Source organism: Vanessa tameamea, chromosome 3 (assembly GCF_037043105.1).
Source record: "Vanessa tameamea isolate UH-Manoa-2023 chromosome 3, ilVanTame1 primary haplotype, whole genome shotgun sequence".
NCBI classification, from domain to species: domain Eukaryota; kingdom Metazoa; phylum Arthropoda; class Insecta; order Lepidoptera; family Nymphalidae; genus Vanessa; species Vanessa tameamea.
Window position 1 is genome coordinate 3,207,714 of NC_087311.1, and position 19,120 is coordinate 3,226,833.

Genomic DNA, 19,120 nt, shown 5'->3' on the forward strand with positions numbered 1-19,120 from the left:
ACATTACCCATCTTTTCTGTGATACAAATAGCAACCTTTTTGTATTTAACTACTGAGTTTCTTGCTCATTTATTATCCGTGGATTCTACATTCCACACCGGTGTTTGCTTTGCATATATTTCAATACTATAAACATGACTATTAAATGTGTCTGACGTGTGTGAATTATGGATCTCCTAAAATAAATAATATTTCAATTTGATTCGACTCATGAAATCTATTCGTACACTTTAATCTTTTGTATGTATTTTATCCAACGTACATCGAATTCCAGTTTCAACTGCGATGATTTTTTTTTTATTAATTGTTCGAATTTTTCGAAAGAGTTTCTCTATAATGAGCTTTAATATATACATTTATAAATGGCCATTTCTATCACCACTAATACTTTGAGAAATAATAAAATTAGTAGAATTATAAAATATTATATTAATATTATATAAAATAGATATAACTTTAAATGAAATAAATTTCATTACATTAAGAATGTAATATATTTTTTTAGTAATTACTTAACTACATTTAGCTTTCCAAGTAAAATATTTACAAAGGTATTTCATTTTAAAAATAGCTTTCAAGATAGAAAATGTTAATTGCAAAATGTATAATATTATAATTTAAATTAAAACTCTTACATTCATCAAATATAATTATTGAAACAATCCACACCCTCCAGGGATAGAGCGACCTAATGAAACTCGGTAAATATAAAAACTGCTGCCTACTCCTTTTTCATTTACGGTTACTTGACTGTATATATTTTTTTAGTCCAACAAGTCCAGCTAATTAAAGAAAAAAGCGAAAACAATATAAAGGCTTACCAACCATGACGGTCGAACCCGCTTCGAACGTGCTCCGAGTCTCAAAGCTCCTGAGTAAATAATAAAGGAACTCGAGCCAGTAAGACCCAACTTACGTGCCATTTGTAGCTTCTATCGCATTGGTAATAGGGAATGAAATTCATTAGCAGTGTAATTTTGTGTGGGCTGTATGCCTGAAATATTAATTGCCTGAGAAGTTATGGAATGAAGCACCATTGGGCATGATTGCAAATTAGCTTTAACGTGCAATTTCATATTTGTATTGTCTTGGCGTGCACAATGAGCTGAATGACATATCAATTCTCAAAACTCAACCAAAAATAGAACTACCTACAAAAATAGTTCACGGTTACACGATTAATTGCTTAAAGAAAGGTCAAGTGGGTATCAGTTATGAAGGGTATTCGTATTCATGCCAATTATCTGAAACAAGATAGTACAGGTCATTGACTTTGAATTGAAACTACGGTATTAAAACTTGCTTAATGTTATATTAGTGTCAAAGGTTATTGTTCTATTGTTTAATGGGAATTAAGAGGAAAGATTGGACCTGGTAATCCGAGACGGTTCATTGATATTGTTACTCTGATATGAGAAAGAGATTCTTTACAATGTCCAAATGCCAACAGCCATTCGCAGGAGAATAAGTACGATTTTGTCTCTTGTATCTATAACTGTTGTTCTTTGGGGCTAATTTATAAGGCTTCATATCTACATAGACTTGGCTTCAAACTTTGTGTCAAGCCAGTAAGAAACGAAGTCGAGTGAAGTCGAGTGTCTTGCCCCGGTTGGATTTGAACTTCTATCAAAAAACGAGTGTGAAGAAAAATACCTAGTACCTTTGTAATGGAACATACGCTATTATGTCTTCTGTAGCTACTGTGCTCACTCAACCTGTAGGTTGTAAACCAATGTATTTTAATTCAGACTGCAATGTCCAGTGTAGATAATACCTACACTGGACAAAACAAACCGCAGCTTACTGCAATAAATATTATTTATGAAAACAGTATTTTTTATGACTAAAAAATCTGCTGTCATAAATAAAATGAATATCTTCTCAGGCGTTTATTATATTACGCATGTGCGTGTCAGATGAAATTTGTTTGAAGTCGATTTAATTTATTTTGTCGATATACTGCCAGGCGAAAGGAAAAGTCAATCTGACACACTTTTATAACACATACACATTAGCATAATTACATTATATTAAACATTTTATTCTTATTTTTAAGATATTATTTATAACTGTCATGTAAGACTACTTGGAGACTGAAAAAAAAATCCACTAGTATCCAAAGTCCTTCAAAATATGTAGTTGAAGGGATCCTCTCTACAATAATATATCGATAATTTCACCAGACAATACAAATCAAACATATTAATACATTCGAAAATAAATATAACACAATCCACTGTGACCCTATGGACCTCATTACTGGCATTGATTTTTTTATTTCAGTTCGAAATAATCCTCTAACTTCCAAACATATGAAAGATTATTCCAGACTTATTGAAAGTAAATCTTGAGACTTGCTTAAGATATTTCGTCTTGAATTTTTTTAACGAATACTTATATTGGAGCAGACTCATCGATATCAATATTATAAAATTGAATACTTACGACTTCAAATGTCATATCTTACTTTAAAAATAAAACAAAACTTGTATCAATATAAAATCTTAGCAATACAATTGTATTGAAGTACGATGATAGGGTTGTCCAATTCAACAAAAGAGCTTCAAAGGGTAAAAGGCAAAGAAGTCTGGAGATAGCTCCCCTCTGTTAGGCGTCGGACATCCGAGGTCGATTGACGCGCCCTATCCGATTACGAGGGGTGCCAAGTAATGGCTGATAAGAGGAGACACGGACTTTAGACTAGACAGGGTTGATGCAAGCATTTAAATATTTTTACCAAAAAAAATATAAAATAAACAAAATTTAAATATACTATTTGGAAAATAATTGTGATAAATATAAAAATAAAAAATGGGGGTTACATAACAATAAGTCAACCTTTCACACATGGGACGAAAAAACATTCATGGAAAATTTGAAACAAGTTTTGTGCACTATTTTCAGAAACGTTTTGTTCCGATCTGATCTTTCTGGTCTGAGATTGCAAACACAAAATAAACCCTAAACAAATATTGATATAAGAAGAGATAAACATTTCGAAGATACGAAGAAGAAACTATTTTTAGATTTTAATAATGTTATTGAAAGCATCCACGAATTCGCGAGCGGTACATTGTTCGTTCGCCGTTTCAAGCTAAAATTTAGCAATTTTGAATATCTCTATCAAAATTCACTTAACAATTTACAACTTTAACAGCCGCAGACCGAGTTAAACTTAGTAATAAATGCAAAACAACGAATACGTAACTAATTAAATAAGGATAACTTAAGCGTTGGCTACACTTGATAAAGGAAAAATGTATTTCAATAACATGATACAAATAGCGAGTATAATGCCTTTGCTATTTGCTATTTATTACTAAATTTTAAAACAATAAATCCTGTACCATCTTCCTGATTGCTTTGAATTATAATATCGTGGTTTTAATTTAAGACCCTTTGAGCCGTTTATAATTTCGTAAGCTTTTTACACGCAGGTACATACAAAGGCTGACGTACTATAAATAAAAATATCAATCAGATGCTCTTGAGACGTCTAGACACTTCAGGAATGCTTATGAAACGAAAAAAGTGTCCTAAAATATCTGAAAGACTTATAATCTAGAAAGTTAACAGTGCTCAATGATCTGCCATTTTAAACGATAAAAAATTGAGATATTTTTATTATTACAATATAAACTTTGGACTTAAAACGTCTTCGTCCTCACGACTGTTGAGTCATTTAAGTAAATATGAAATACTTGGAATACGGAATTATAGTGTATAATCTTTCTTAAAAATATAACATCTCGTCTTATTGTCTCTACTGGTGTCAGGAAAGCTAGTTCATCTTTCACCAAAAGGCTTGGAATTTTGATACACCATTCTACGTGGTCATGATGTGTACAGTAGCTATTTTTAATTTTGACTTGTAAATACTAAGGGCCCTAATTCAAATAATCTTATGAAAAAAAAGAAATCGTTTAACAATCACGCACCTACAAGACACACAAGAGACACAGCATTCCGAGTCAATGAAGAAGTCTATATCGTGTCTAAATAAAATTAAAATATAGTCATCAATATTTAAACATTTACATTAGGATGGCGCCTTAAAATAAAAACAAAATAAAAAAAATTAAGATACGGACGACGCCTATTTGGTGATGTGATTATTTAATTGAGAAAAAATATGAATTTTATGTAATAGATGATTCCAGCTGCTTAATTCCAATATACGAGTATTTACAATTTTTCAAATCGATCGTTTTCTTTCGTGATTTCAAATTTTCTAGCAGAATATTTTCGAATAAGTGGTACAGATAGAAATAAAATATCCAAACAATAGAGATCTATTGTCTTCAGAGCAGTACTTAGCTATAACACAATGAGATTGTTAATCTCTTCTCCTTTCAGATAATAGTTTGTTGAAAATAGAACCTTTTATACGAAGTAAGATGATCAAGTACTACCGATAATAGGTGAAACTAATGGCTTAAAATGCTCTTTTAGGCACGCGTTGGAGCACGTCTATATAAATTTATGATAAGGATTAGTAGCTTAAAATAGCATCACCAAGTATACGGAACATTACACACACTAGTAGATACTAAATAAAAATTACAAACAAGCGATTTTAAATGTCCTTAATAGAATTCTATTACAAGTGATTTAAGATATTATAAAAAGGTTGTTCAGTAAGGCTTGTCGTACCATTTGTTTTTATGGGTAGAAGTTAAATTAATATTATGTTTATAAACTCTCCTTGCCAACAAAACATTAATGGAGATGCCAGTATCCTTTGATCAGCAAGGTATTGTTAAATCTGTTTTACTCGCTGGACTGACAGTTACAAGTTCATTGTACACTAAAACCTATTTGCTCAGCTCTTTGAGAAGTTGTGGAATATAAGGCCAAGCTCGAGGCTCGGTTCCTCTTAGCCCTACAGCCGTGATATAGTATTCTGTGACTTTGGTTTTGTCGCTTACGTCAAAACTCGCATGATGGTTTGCAAATTTTCAAGAGAGTAGCAGCTGATAGGCGGGTTTTGAAGAATAAAATTTAATCCTTTAAAAAAGTATAAAGCAGTTATTAAAATATGATTGAATAAGATTACACGACAGTAAATATCGAACATTTATCCACATTTTATAATCTTAATATAATTTCACTTAAAAAATAAATAGATGTTCAATGAAATATATAAATAATTGATTTAAAAGTATATTTTGGATATGTCGTTCAACTTATTTGTACGTTAATCTTGTTAAATATTTATACCGAAATTATTTTTCTTGTAAGTGCTTTTAGAAATTTTACTATATTACTGCTTATTTTTGTTCAGTATTTCAAAGTCGAAACTTGTTGGTTTATGTAAAATGTAACGTGTAATACCTATTCATATATACCTATTTAATAATTATTCTTTCATTTGATTACGATTTTGAACTTAGCGTTTTATTTTAACGTTAAACATAGTCAACACGCTCAACTTTGACCTTGAAATTCTACTCTGGTTTAAAAAAAATCACTTTAAGAAAATAAATTAAATTTTAATACAGTAAAATATATAAAACTTTACGTATAATAATATTTAATGTATTCATAATTCTAACAGAATAGGCGATGGGCCTGCGCCCCCTCATTAAAAGCATTTCTTTACTTCGGACCTTCTCGTTACAGAAAAGGTCCTTTATAGCAGACAAAAGGTTGCTTGCTATAAAACATTTATAAGAGTGTACTATATTATGCCGAGTTTTAACGTTCTTTAAATAATACTTACTATTTTAAGTTCTTTTTTGTGTATGTGGTTATTATAATAACAATATCGAAAATCGAATCCAACAAATACATACGTAATGTAAATACTTCGAAATTTTATCAAGCGTTTTGAGCTTACTAAAATTATTAATATTCTGAAAAGCAAAACAAAATTAAAAATAAACAATCTAACGTAAACATGATCTAAGAGTTACTATTTCTAGAGAAGGAAATGCTTTAATTCATCTAGATTTATGTATGCGTGAAATTCGAAATCCTCTAAAAGAAATAAAAATTGAAGTTTAAGAAAGGGGTAAAAGGCAAGCGTTTATTATGAAAACCGGGACGTTATCATACTGTAAGTGATGCCGATTTCTAAATCTTATGACATCCGACGTTGTCATAAAATACTGGAATGCTGTTCCGTTGGTATAAAGTATATTACAATCGTAGATCGGGAACGATAAATATTCAAAGCGATGAAAATATATGTAAGAGATGATTTCATTTCAATGTTACGTTTATATTGAATTTGCTTATTGCTTCTATCAACAATCAATAATATGTTACATTTATGTTCGATATAATTATCTACAAAATAATTAGAATGAATTTGATGATTGTTTTTTTATGTGTTTGATCGGGTACCTGGACTGTTTAGATTGGACTCAACAGGTAGCGCTGTGATCGAAAAGTAAATACTATTCTTACTTACCCTTACGTAGTTGTCGGTCTACTAGTAATAATATTAATTACTAGGGTCATTCTATGTCAAATCAACCATTGGTTGGAAGCGATCCGAACAAATTTGGTGCTCCGAACAAATCAGTTTTCTTCTATAACTTATTTACCGTATACCTGTAATGTTACATAAAATAAAATACAGTTTTATTCATCTTCATCATTCATCCAGAAAAGGAATATTATGTAATATACTTATGTTGTATTTATCTTAAAATTGACAGAATGGGTCTAAAAATTAAGAATTTTGCAAAAGAGTCGAGCCGAGATGGCCCAGTGGTTAGAACGCGTGCATCTTAACCGATGATTTCGGGTTCAAACCCAGGCAGGCACCACTGAATTTACATGTGCTTAATTTGTTTATAATTCATCTCGTGCTCGGCGGTGAAGGAAAACATCGTGAGGAAACCTGCATGTGTCTAATTTCAACGAAATTCTGCCACATGAGTATTCCACCAACCCGCATTGGAGCAGCGTGGTGGAATATGCTCCATACCTTCTCCTCAACGGGAGAGGAGGCCTTAGCCCAGCAGTCGGAAATTTACAGGCTGATTATGTTTATGTTATGCAAAAGAGGTCCTACTCTAAGGTTAGTAAGCACTATGGAAGAATTGTACGTTGTATGGTAGCTAATACTGAACTAACCTAACACACATGCTTTACGTCTTCGGTGAATTAACTAATATTATAAATGCGAAAGTTTGTGCGGATGTTTGGATGTTTGTAAATTTTTCGTGGTAAAACTATTAAGCGGTTTTTTATGAAACTTCTCAATAACATAGTTTATACATCATAATTACATGTAGGCTACAAATTCGACAAAATATAACGATAAGTGTTAAGTAAGATAATCTGTCATCTGCGAGCATTTTTTATGAAATAAAGTGGTGAAATTTGTTCGTTGTTATGTAAACAAATAATTTCTTTTGTAATTTATGATGCAATTCCGAAAATCTTTTCACTCCTAGAAATCTACATTATACTTGAGTGAGTATAAATTATATTTATATGATATATACTCTATAACTTGATTCATTAATAACTTTCAATATTATTGTATCTTGTATTATTTCTAATGTGTTTCGGTACGATTATTTATTATTGCAAAAAAATAGGTTAATTCATATAATTTTATTCACATTATAATATCATTTTTCTATTTAGTGCGCGTTACTTTTGATAGGTATGAGCACACACACAAGATATATTGTAAAGGACACGCACTTCTTAAGCTGATTCTTAAGTTCCCCGAAAGAGCGCACACGTGTGAAAAGTTACACGTATTACCATACACGAAAAAGGCAAAACAATAATAAGTAGTTGATAAAACGAATCCGTTAAAAATAGCAATAAAATAGATTTAATAGGAAACCAAAGCTGAAATCATTATATTTTAACAAAAATGAGGGTCGCGTCCCCTCGATATACACTTCCGATTTGATTTATTCATACAAGATGAATGTGTTTACTTATTCCTTGATATTTATGACTTAACACAAAAATGGTATTAGGAATGTATAAATAATTTAAAATTGACAAACAAATGATTTTTACACGCATGCATACATACATGTCACAATTGGAATAAACAATACATAGTTCACGATGTTGGCGGGTCACTATGTGTGGTAGCAGCATCGCGTCACTGAAAGACGCCGTTAAACGTGAATCGCTATGTTTATTTTTTCAGTTATCAGGACTCACGTGTTTTGTCTTTAGTTAAACGCCTTTTCCTTGCTATTTCATTTTATTTTTTTTGTCATATTTGCCATTAGTATATTATAAAATAAAAATATATATTATATTTTTAAATCTATAAAAATATTATTATGGAGTCGTTAAATGTCAACATGTGCAATTTTTAATCTTAATTAAAAATTATTTACCATATTAGATTAAACAAAAAAAAAATCTGCAATGCAATATTTAGCTTGTGATAGTAAAAATCGACTGCCGATTCGATGGACCGTATTTAAGTTGAAAGTTTAAACGTTTTTAAGTAAAAGTTAGGAAGTTTGGTCGCCGAATAAAATCTTTGCACACTCAATTTACCACAAACGTTCGTTGAAACTTAAAACTGACCGCGATTGAATCCAAGAACAGAAAAAATATAGAAGGGACACCAACTAAAATGCGATTATATAATATATATATATTTAAATGCTAATAACTACTAAGTCTCTTGCCGGTTCTACTCGGTAGAATCTACATTCCGAAGCGGTAGCTTCACTTAATATAGTTTTGTAAAATGACGATCCAAAAGTGCCCGTAAAAGCCTACTTGAAAAAGTATAATTTGATTTGATTTGCATAAGTGTACTTATCAAGTATATAATAATAAGTACACATACTATATTTGAATATATAATATATAAATTAACTAACGTATTAGGCTAATACAGTCTGAAACTAAGCAAGTTGCAATCAATGACGTAATCCCCATAGTGAGATACGAGTGGCCGATAGAAACTTATAATCCGGCCGACGTGAGAGGAGAATTGATAGCAACTTCCAAGCGATTTGGTTAATCACTGCGCGGCAATCAAACATGAGGGTTGCGGGACTTCCCTTAACTAAAACGTAACGTAAACATATAAAACCTCATTAAACTAGCTAAAATAACTTTAAACTTGTCAAATTAAATGTCAGTCTATGGTCTCATTATCATTTCTCTTTTTTTGATGTAATCTGTATAACAATTATAAATATGAAAGGAAATTTGTCTGTTACCTTATTACGCTTAAATCGCTAAACCGATTTAGATGAACTTTAGTATGGTAATAGTTTGAATCCATTGGAAGGGGTAAAATGGTGGGATATGTGCTATAGGTAAGGAAACATTTCGCGTGTGTAAAGCCGCAGGTTCAGCTAAAGAGAAATATTTTTCTAAAAATAATTGCAATTGTTGTGTGGACGGTGAGTTCTATATAATTGGGATACAATTTATATAGAAGCATTCACTCTATAGAAGGGAAGAATACATTAAAACCCTCTTCTAAGGAAGAGAGAAGTATTTTGTCTAGCAGTCGATAGAATTCTACCGTTATCGTAATATAATCGCATATGGTATAAAATAATTTGAAGGAATTATTTCCAGAACGTCTCGACTTTTTGACATTCGTAGATTAAATCTTCAATCACTTAGATATGAGATGAATTTGATGCACGAAATTTTTTTTATAACGAAAGGTAAATCTAACTCAGTTAACGGTGTCAGTGTTTAATTAGATAAAAATTCAACAAATTTTATAAATAAATACAATTTTGTGTATATTTCTGATTACAAATATTGTAATATAAATTGGTTTTCCTTAAAACAGATTACGTTTAGTTTTCGTTTATTCGAAATTCCAATACGAATTAAATTGTGTATTGTCACAATAAATAATGATCGTAATCCAATTATTTGTACAGTAGTTTTGATATTTTGGACAAAATAAAAAACTAGAAACAATTACAGTTTAGATCCTTTGTTTCGATCTATTCTGTTTATTATTTTTTTCAACATATCACTGAATTAATTAAAGAATTACCAAAACTACTCTACAACAGCAAAAAAAAAACCAAAAAGACTTGACATTTCTGGACGTTTGTTTCGATTGATGAGATAGAGATCGGAACCGTTTGTTATCATTGGACTGAAATAGAAAGGCAATGATGATGAGTATGAAACTATGTCTGTGAATACTTGTGCTATCTTTGTTGACTAGTCTTTGAGAACAGCCGGCGTGGCTGAAATTTGGCTCCGAGGACTTTTATTGCAAAAGGACTTATATATGTAAAAAATATTTCTTAGTTACAAAAAGTCTAATTTAGTATCAAACACCAAATATAAGAAATTTTTATGTTCTCCTTTAAACTAAACCATTTTCAACCAACGACCTTTCGCACTAACAGAAGCGGTATTCGGTTAGAAGCTGTGAGGTAATTAAACATAGCGAGTTTGTATAAACCTTATATGTAGTAATCGTTAAAGAAACTCTCTCAGGGATTAAACGGAGACTAATAAAACTGTTTTAAAGCGTATAAAGCAATATACATAAACAAGTGACCTCTATTCTATTCAAATGTTTGCGTTAATTACGAGAGCAAATGACGTATGGTGATGATTTAATCGATGACGTCATTATCGCCATGACGATATGAGAGGCAACGCAACGGTACTGCTGTCTGATCCTTGTCTTCGGCGCGAATCATGTGTAAACGCCTAAGGGCCCGTTTATACAGTATTCGCACCATGTACACAGTGTAACCACACGAACTATGTATTTACACCTCGAACAATTAGCGCCCGCAAAATACGTAGAGTTCGGAACTTTGAGTGAAATTTATCTCACATTAGTATTTAAGAGTGGAATCAGTAATGTCGACAGGTCTGTTCATGCTCTGGGTTCCCAAGATTGGTTGTGTATTGGTAATACAAGGTAAATATTTTTACAGCGCTTTGCTTCTAATGTTTATGGGCATTTACCATCAGGTAGTAAATGACCACTATTCAAATTCTAATTGTATATACAGAAAGCCTTGCTACTACAAAAACGGTTCGGTCCGGACGAACCCTTATATCTGCATAGTAAGCCATAGTCTTTATGCGCACTCTCGCAGGGAGTTCAGACTAATCAAAACAGTTCCCTAACATGTATCAAAGGGTTCATTTTGAATACACAAATGAGAACTTCTGTTTATGGTTTATAGTGTTTACTACCTTTAGGAACAGAGATCCTCATCCTGATACTTTGTGAACTATAATTTGTCTGTCTGCTTTATTAATAGCTTAAGAACACCCATTTTTTTTTAAATTGATATTATGCATATACATTTAGCATATACATTATAAATGTATATGCATATTTATAATTATGTATGTATTTATGAATGGGCGCAGTGGACGGCGAAGTTTCAGGCTGAATTAAAGCCATTTCAACTTATCTTAGGAATCTTAATTATCACATAATGGTTCAGTTTTGATAATAAGGTACTTTTCATAACCTGATTCTATGGCCGGAATTGGCTCGAGACGAAGCAACTCCTCAACCGTTAATAGTATGGGCACAACATTTTGTACAGATATTTAACTTTGGAAATCTTTAGAAAGATACCCAGACCTCTGGGGAAGAATCTGGGTTATGTGGTTGGTGATTTTATTCTTACCGACTAAATAGCTGTCTTCGGTACAGATCCCATGGCCACTCTTGCGCTGCGCTCCGCTCGTTGCTTGGCAGAGCTGTCCCCTGGGAGTGAAGGTTTCGACCCCGCACTCCTCGCTAATGCGCATGAGACCATCGCGTTATCCTTTACTTTCTCCTTTTTAGATAATTTGAATAAAACATTGCACTGTTATATCCCTTCCCATATCTCGTAATGAAATTAAATAAATAAATTAAGGAAACTTGAACCTTATTGAGATATTATATATTATTCAGTACTGAGGATATGTAATATTCAAAGCTTAATTCTTTTCTTTTAGAAGAAACAAAATATATATAATTGATATTATCGCATAAAACCAAATGTATACGATACAAGGAAAAGTTACAAATTTAACCGAAAAAAACAATTTTCGCTAACTTATACACCACAATCTTAATATTTGCCTCCATCATTATGTCATAAATATTCCAGAGCTAGTCAGATATAATCATAAAATTAATAGGTGGACAGAAACTTCTAAGATTAACCAAATTGCTTGGCTTGGTTAATCTCTGTAAGGTTATCAAATGTATCTGGCGAAAGGTTGCGTGTGAGATCGCTTTATATTCCATAAATCTTAATCTTTAAACAAGCTTATTAGGGGTCGATGTAAAGTAACTAAAACAATTCCCAAACACGTATCAAAGGAATCGTAATGAATATGTACGTGTGTTGTATACTGCGATAGTGATGTTCAATTATCCTTCTAATTATTCTAGATGAAGATCCCCTGAATATAGCGATTCAACATCACTTGATAGTTCAAGTGACCTCCGCTTGACTCTATTATGTCATATAATTCAATTTAGCATCGAACGACGCCAAGACTTCTATTTGTTTTAAATAATATTATATTTTAAATATCTTTGAAATATGTGTCTCTCAATTCAATTGGATTTTTATTTTTTGTGTGCGTGTTGAGAGGTTACAGGTGATTGATATTTATTGAAGTAAAATTCCACTCCCAATGGTGGAAAATGGGTGATGTACTAGAAGATTAGTCCACTGTTTTTTATTAAATTACTCTTTTTAGTTTAATATCTAGAAAAAATAAAATTCAATATACACACGAACAACAACAATAATTTATCGTCAAAATATTTTACCATTATTTATAAAAAATAAGAAACATTACTAAAAACAAAAAATAATTAATATACCTACCTACACTCCAAATAACACCAACTTACGACTATTTAAACAAGTAAAGTTTTTTAATTCATTGAAGAAATCCAGTTTTCATTCAGCCAGATTGTCAAACGAACCATAGAGGTTGAATTGCTACAAAACTATTTTATTCTTACATAATTTACGCTTAATACATACACATATAAGAGTGATAAAAATTTAACTAATAAAACTTTATAATTCGTAATTCATTAGCCACGTTGCGTTATTTTAATCAACACGAAATCGTGTGTCGACGTGTATTCAAAACGTAATTGCTATTACAATAACAAAATGAAGCTCGGCTTTTACCTAATTGTTGTTTAACTGCCCTCATGACAATAATGTTCCACGCTATTTTAATTATGTACCCCCAGTTTGTCACGGGGCTTATAAGACAATCCTCCTGTGTACAACGAAATTTATATCATCAATTGGAATAATAACACAATTAATAACTACGTATAAATGAACAAAATGACAAAGGTGTAAATTATTTATAATATACTATCTGAGTTTATCAATGTTAATAAAATTTCGTGTGAAGATATTTTCAATATAAATTTGATTCGAAACGGATCATTCATTCAACAGCTCCGTCTCTAGCTCCATTAGTATGACGTCACTAACGCAATCTTATCGAACTCCACAAAACTTTCGTGCCTTTGTAGACATTAGACCGCCGTGGCCAAAATCGATTGAAAAAGCATTATTACTTACCAAAATAATCGAGATAATTGCATCGATAAAATTATTGCTTAAAAATAATTATTAAACAAGGAAATTACAAAAAGTTTTTAATAAGAGACATTACATTTATTCTCGAATCATACTTCTTTGAACATAATGAGAGCTGTAAAGTGAATTTAAAAGTTTTGAAGGTGTAATCAAGTATATCGTATCTATAATGTTTCACAAATGTTAAGGGTAAATTAACTTATATAATCAATATGTCATAGTATATTATTTTGTTTGGTAAATGTAGTTTGACAAAATGATCTCATTACATACTTTGTATTTAACATCGCAATAGGAATTCAAGATATCATCATGAACTAGATCAAGCGCCTCTCTCTGCTGATTGATGCGCATCTATGCAGTCTAAACAATATCGAAACGAATAAAAGCATCGCGACGGCCTACATTCAATGACGACATTTGTATACGTCATCAACGAAACCAGAAGTTAGTCTTCTCATAACAAATCGATGAACGACATAAGCAAAAAGTAATAATAAGTTAATACTAGTATGACCCAGTTCACACGAACTGGACTTCCACGAGAACACGTGCATCTTAATCGATGATTACGGTTTCAAACCCAGACACTACTTTTTCAGAATTTTCAAGTGCTTAATTTGTGTTTATAATTCATTTAATGCTCAGAGACGAAGGAAAACAACGTGAGGAAACCTGCATGCGCCTGATTTCAACGAAAATCTGCCACCAATCCGCATTGCACATTAAAGGCAGAGGAGGCCTTAGCCCAGGTGTGGGACATTTACCGGGCTGTACAATACAATATTTTATTGCTATGATATTACACGTATATCACCTGACGTCATATAATATTACGAACAACATCAGTTCAGTAATAAGCAATGGTACATCTTTCTTTTGTTTTATTTAATTTTATTACAGCGAGTATGTATATTAATTTAAATGTTTATATAAAGGTGGTATTTTTCATTCTGAGAGGTAGTTGGTATGTCACTTGATCATTATGAAGACTTAATTAACGGTTTTGTACTTATGTAGTTTGTCAAGGATGTATATATTATTAGACAAATAATCAAAAGCAACAGTTACTTCGTATCCTAGAAATGAAAAACGAATACTTACTATTGTAAAATAAATAATGGTATTATTATGCATTCGTATTATTTAGACCACTCGGCTTTGGTATATCTCGTATACGGATTTAATTTTATTAATATTACTCAATAAAACTTTGGGTAAGTTTGATGAAATATTACGAGGGTAACTTCGGTATTGGGGAACGCGTAATATATACGTCCGCTTTGATGGACTGTGACTGAATATTGTGTTTATTAATTAAGTTATTAATCCAATCTTTATTAATGAGTTATTAAGAAGATACAATAGACAGTAAATAATGTATATATTTTTAATTGATGGGAGAAAGATAGTCAGTAAATGGTACAACATCTAAAGCTTGATTTTGTTTTTTTTTTTAATGGTGCTGTTGAAACACTTCAAAGTGTTCTAAATTTAAATATGATGAGAGTAACAACTCTTTTTTACATTTCAAATACAATAAAATAAAGCACCATATAAAATAAGACTATTTAACCGAACCAGTCGTTATTGGCAGACAAAGTTCTCTTTTTTCCAATGTTCTTCATTACTCGTGGAGGTTATTAACCTCACCTTCGTCTTTGTCAGTTTTTTATTTTACTTTTGTTCTTTAATTGCTTTCGTCGATGCTATTTAAGAAGCTAATTATATTGCAATACTTTAACATATTTGAAATTCAAACTTTTGCGCTGAGAGTGAGATTTGATATTCATATTTTTTGTTTTCTTTTTTCTACTTTCTTGATTGCATGTCATGTTGAATGAAAGTTACAAATAATAGCGGAGTTCCTGCGCTATAGTCGTAACTACGCTACAACAGCAAGTCACGCGGGGCAATTTTGTAAAACACTAGCAATGCGTAGACCCGCGCCGTAATGTCGATATAATGTTTATACATTGGTTTCTACTAAGAAATAGATCAATATTGATCAAGCCTAATCTAACTTGTAATCCGTAATGTACTTTTTCTTCCTTCCGTGTCGTGTGAATTAGTATTTTATGTTAAATCTGTTTCCATTATCGTAAAGACGGTAAATATTTTTATTAACATTGTCACATTTTAAAGCATTGATAATTGCTTATTTATGTTAGATTATCTTTTGAAATTAATACGTGGATCTTAACCGAAGGTCCTAGGTTCAATATTAGGATGACGTGATAGTAATAGTAACATATAGGTTTTTCCGAACCGATACGACTTGGGAACCTTCAAGAAAAGAGCGTACTCTTTCCTGAAAGGCCGGCAACGCACCTGCAAGCCCCCCGGTGTTGCAGATGTCCATGGGCGGTGGTAGTCACTTTCCATCAGGTGAGCCTCCTGCTCGTTTGCCACCTCTAACATAAAAAAAAAAAAAAATTATGAAGTGGTAATGAAAGCCTTATATGGAAATATATGTAACTCTGACATATTATAAAAATCTAGTTCACATATATCGACTTACCTGTAGTAGTGTCTTATCTCGTTGGAATAAGTACCAAGCCTTTACTCCAAGAGTGGCTCAGCGGTGGGCTGTATACAGGAGATTACGTAACGTTGTTAACAACGAAAACGGTGTCCCGAAAGTAGCATTGCGTGTTCTCTACGACTAGATTTTATGATGATAAGCTTAACTGAAAGTTTGCTTTCGCGTAATGCTTCTTAACTTCGACCATTTGTAATAATTAACATTGGTTCCAGCGTTCTGCCTACTCACTGCTCAACTGAGTAAGACTTTTGGATAAATTGGTATGTCTAAAATACATTATTTAAGTTTAGATGATCTTGACCCATATTATGTCTTTATTAAAAGATTTATGCTTTAACAATTAAAAAATTAATATATTTACGAGTATTCATCGACTAAATATTGTTAGATTATCTAGGATTGAAGATTATTTAAGTATGAATATCAACTATAGAAATAAAAGTTTACACAAATGTTTTTTTTAATGATTAGCTAAAAATATAATTTACAGAAGTATTCTATAAGAAGAAATTCGAAACGAAATAAAGAACGTGATCTTTATGTGACATTGACTAAAATAATTACAATATTTAAGCGATACATGGACCTCAAAAGCAACCGTAAAAATATCCCATATATGGTCGAAGGTCCTGTTCAATTGCTGGTAAAAACTAACCGCCTGGACTACGCACACACGTATTTGACCAAATTCTGCGTGTCTAAAGCCGTAGCTAATCTGTTCATACCTTTGCAGATTGATTTTAGTAAAATTTCTTACATTTTTCATATAAATCTGAGCACCAAATTAGTTAATAAGAAATGATTAAAAGACAAACTCAAAGGCAAATTATATAGAATCTTACAAACAATCTCTACATCTTCGAATTACTAAGAACGTGCAAAAATGTTCCCAAACAAAACACGATTCATGTAGCATGTAAATAAGTCTTTATGAATTAGGGAAGACATCTTTCATTTCTTTTCACTACGATTAGATATTCATAAGGCGCCGTCGGCCCCACCCGTGTCTGTTTACCCCCCCAACGGATTTGTGTTTTCCTTGAAAGTAAACAAAAAGTTTTAGAAGTAATATGAATCTATAATATCCTTTCTAATATTTTCGACGCTACAGTTTTCTCTCGTCTTTAACTCAAATGACATGGCTTTGTGTAACATGACACAAGAGATAAAATAAAAATAAAAAAAAACATATGTGACTCTAATAATAGACTGTATTGAATAAACATTATTATTAAATAGTATTTTAACTGTATAATTTAACAATAAGAATGTAATAAAGCAGTAAACGTTCTTTATAAAAACCAGAAGTACAAAGACGCAAATATGTGGAGGAAGAAAGAAATATATAAATAAAAATATATTGTACTCTTTGAGCTTTTACAACATATTTTAATCATTTCACAAATCTAATACATTGATAACATATAAAAATAATATTAATAGAATATCTGCCAATACTTATTAGAATTTTATTTTATTTTTTTAATTATTATAAAACGATTACAAAATGGCTACTTTATCTTCATCTAAGAAATAACACAGGTAAATAAACCTTATATATGAAAATTTTATGCGATCTGCATTTATCTCGTTTAAATGCTCTTGAAACAGTTCTTGGTCGATATATATGTATGTAAAATACAACAATATTCCATATTCCACTTGATTAATTATACTCATTTTTATTTTACTTCAAAAGTTCCGAAAACAACTTCGCCGAGATTTGAAACTATTTTTTCACCAACCCATATTGAATGACATAGATTGTTCAAGATCTCGATCAATAATATATGTCTCCTTAACTCTTATGATTGGTATCGTACACTATAAGTAGTAAGATATCATTATTATACAATTTTCATTATACTATTCCTTTTTTTTTTATAGTATAGATGGCAAACGAGCAGGGAGCAGGCAAGGCAGCTTACCTGATGGAAAGTGAGTACCACCGCCCATGGAAATATGCAACACCAGGGGCTTGTAGCTGCGTTGCCGGCATTTAATAAAAGTGTACAAATAGTGTAATTCTTTTCTTGAATGTTCCCAAGTCATGTCAAATTTGAATCCACCGAGGAGTTGCTTGAGGCCGAAAATGCGTTTAAAATCGTGCTGATGTGGATTTTCGGTCATATTTAGTGCGGATGAAACTTCGAATTTTGCACTAGGCAGAAATAATCCAAACAAATCCTCGGAACATTCCCCTTGATAAATGCGATAGAAGATGCAGAGTGAGTCAACATCTCTACCTAAAACCAAAGGATCAAGCAGGTCGCAAAAGGCTGGGTCGTATATAATTAGAGCTAGTCTACGTTGAAAACGGCCAAATGGAGAAAGGAGCAGCTGCCCTGAGGTGAGAGCAGCTTAAGTCGACGGGCCGATGTGCAGTAACGTCTTGCCGTAATGAGCAGACCAATCTTTTAAGATGCCAATTTGGCTTTACCTTCCAATTGATAGCAGGACTGAACGAGGTTTGAAACATAAACGTCCCGGTCCCCCGACCGGGCGGCATGCGTAAATGCATTTCCTCCTCGTTAAACAAAAAAAAAGGACTAGGCTTAGATGGCCCCAGTCCGATACTTTACTTAACAAAGATTTGATTTCACACACGACACGAGTTTGTTCCGGTTTTCATCAACGTGTTCTCCGTCTACGATACTCCATACGCCCATAGGAAGCTTTGAAAGAAGCGTTTTGTACCATACGCGATTGAAGGCCTTCGCTGTTTCCAAATCGTCTACATCCCATGCATCCCAATCTACATAATGCATCCCTCTTGGTCTCAACTATTTCCGCTAGTGTATTTGTCAGGTAAACAGAAGATCACCGAGCTGAGCGTCCCCGACGGAATGGTTTCCGTACTGGCACTCGCGTACGGGTACTGGCGTTCTCTAATCATCTGGTGCTTCTCTAGGTACCGCAGTAGCTGGCGATTTATAATGGATTATAATGGATGGTCCTCTTGACTACCGTAATAATAGTAAATTAGGCTTTGTACTTTAATTTTTAATTGAATTTTCTGATTTCGAATAATAAAGAACAT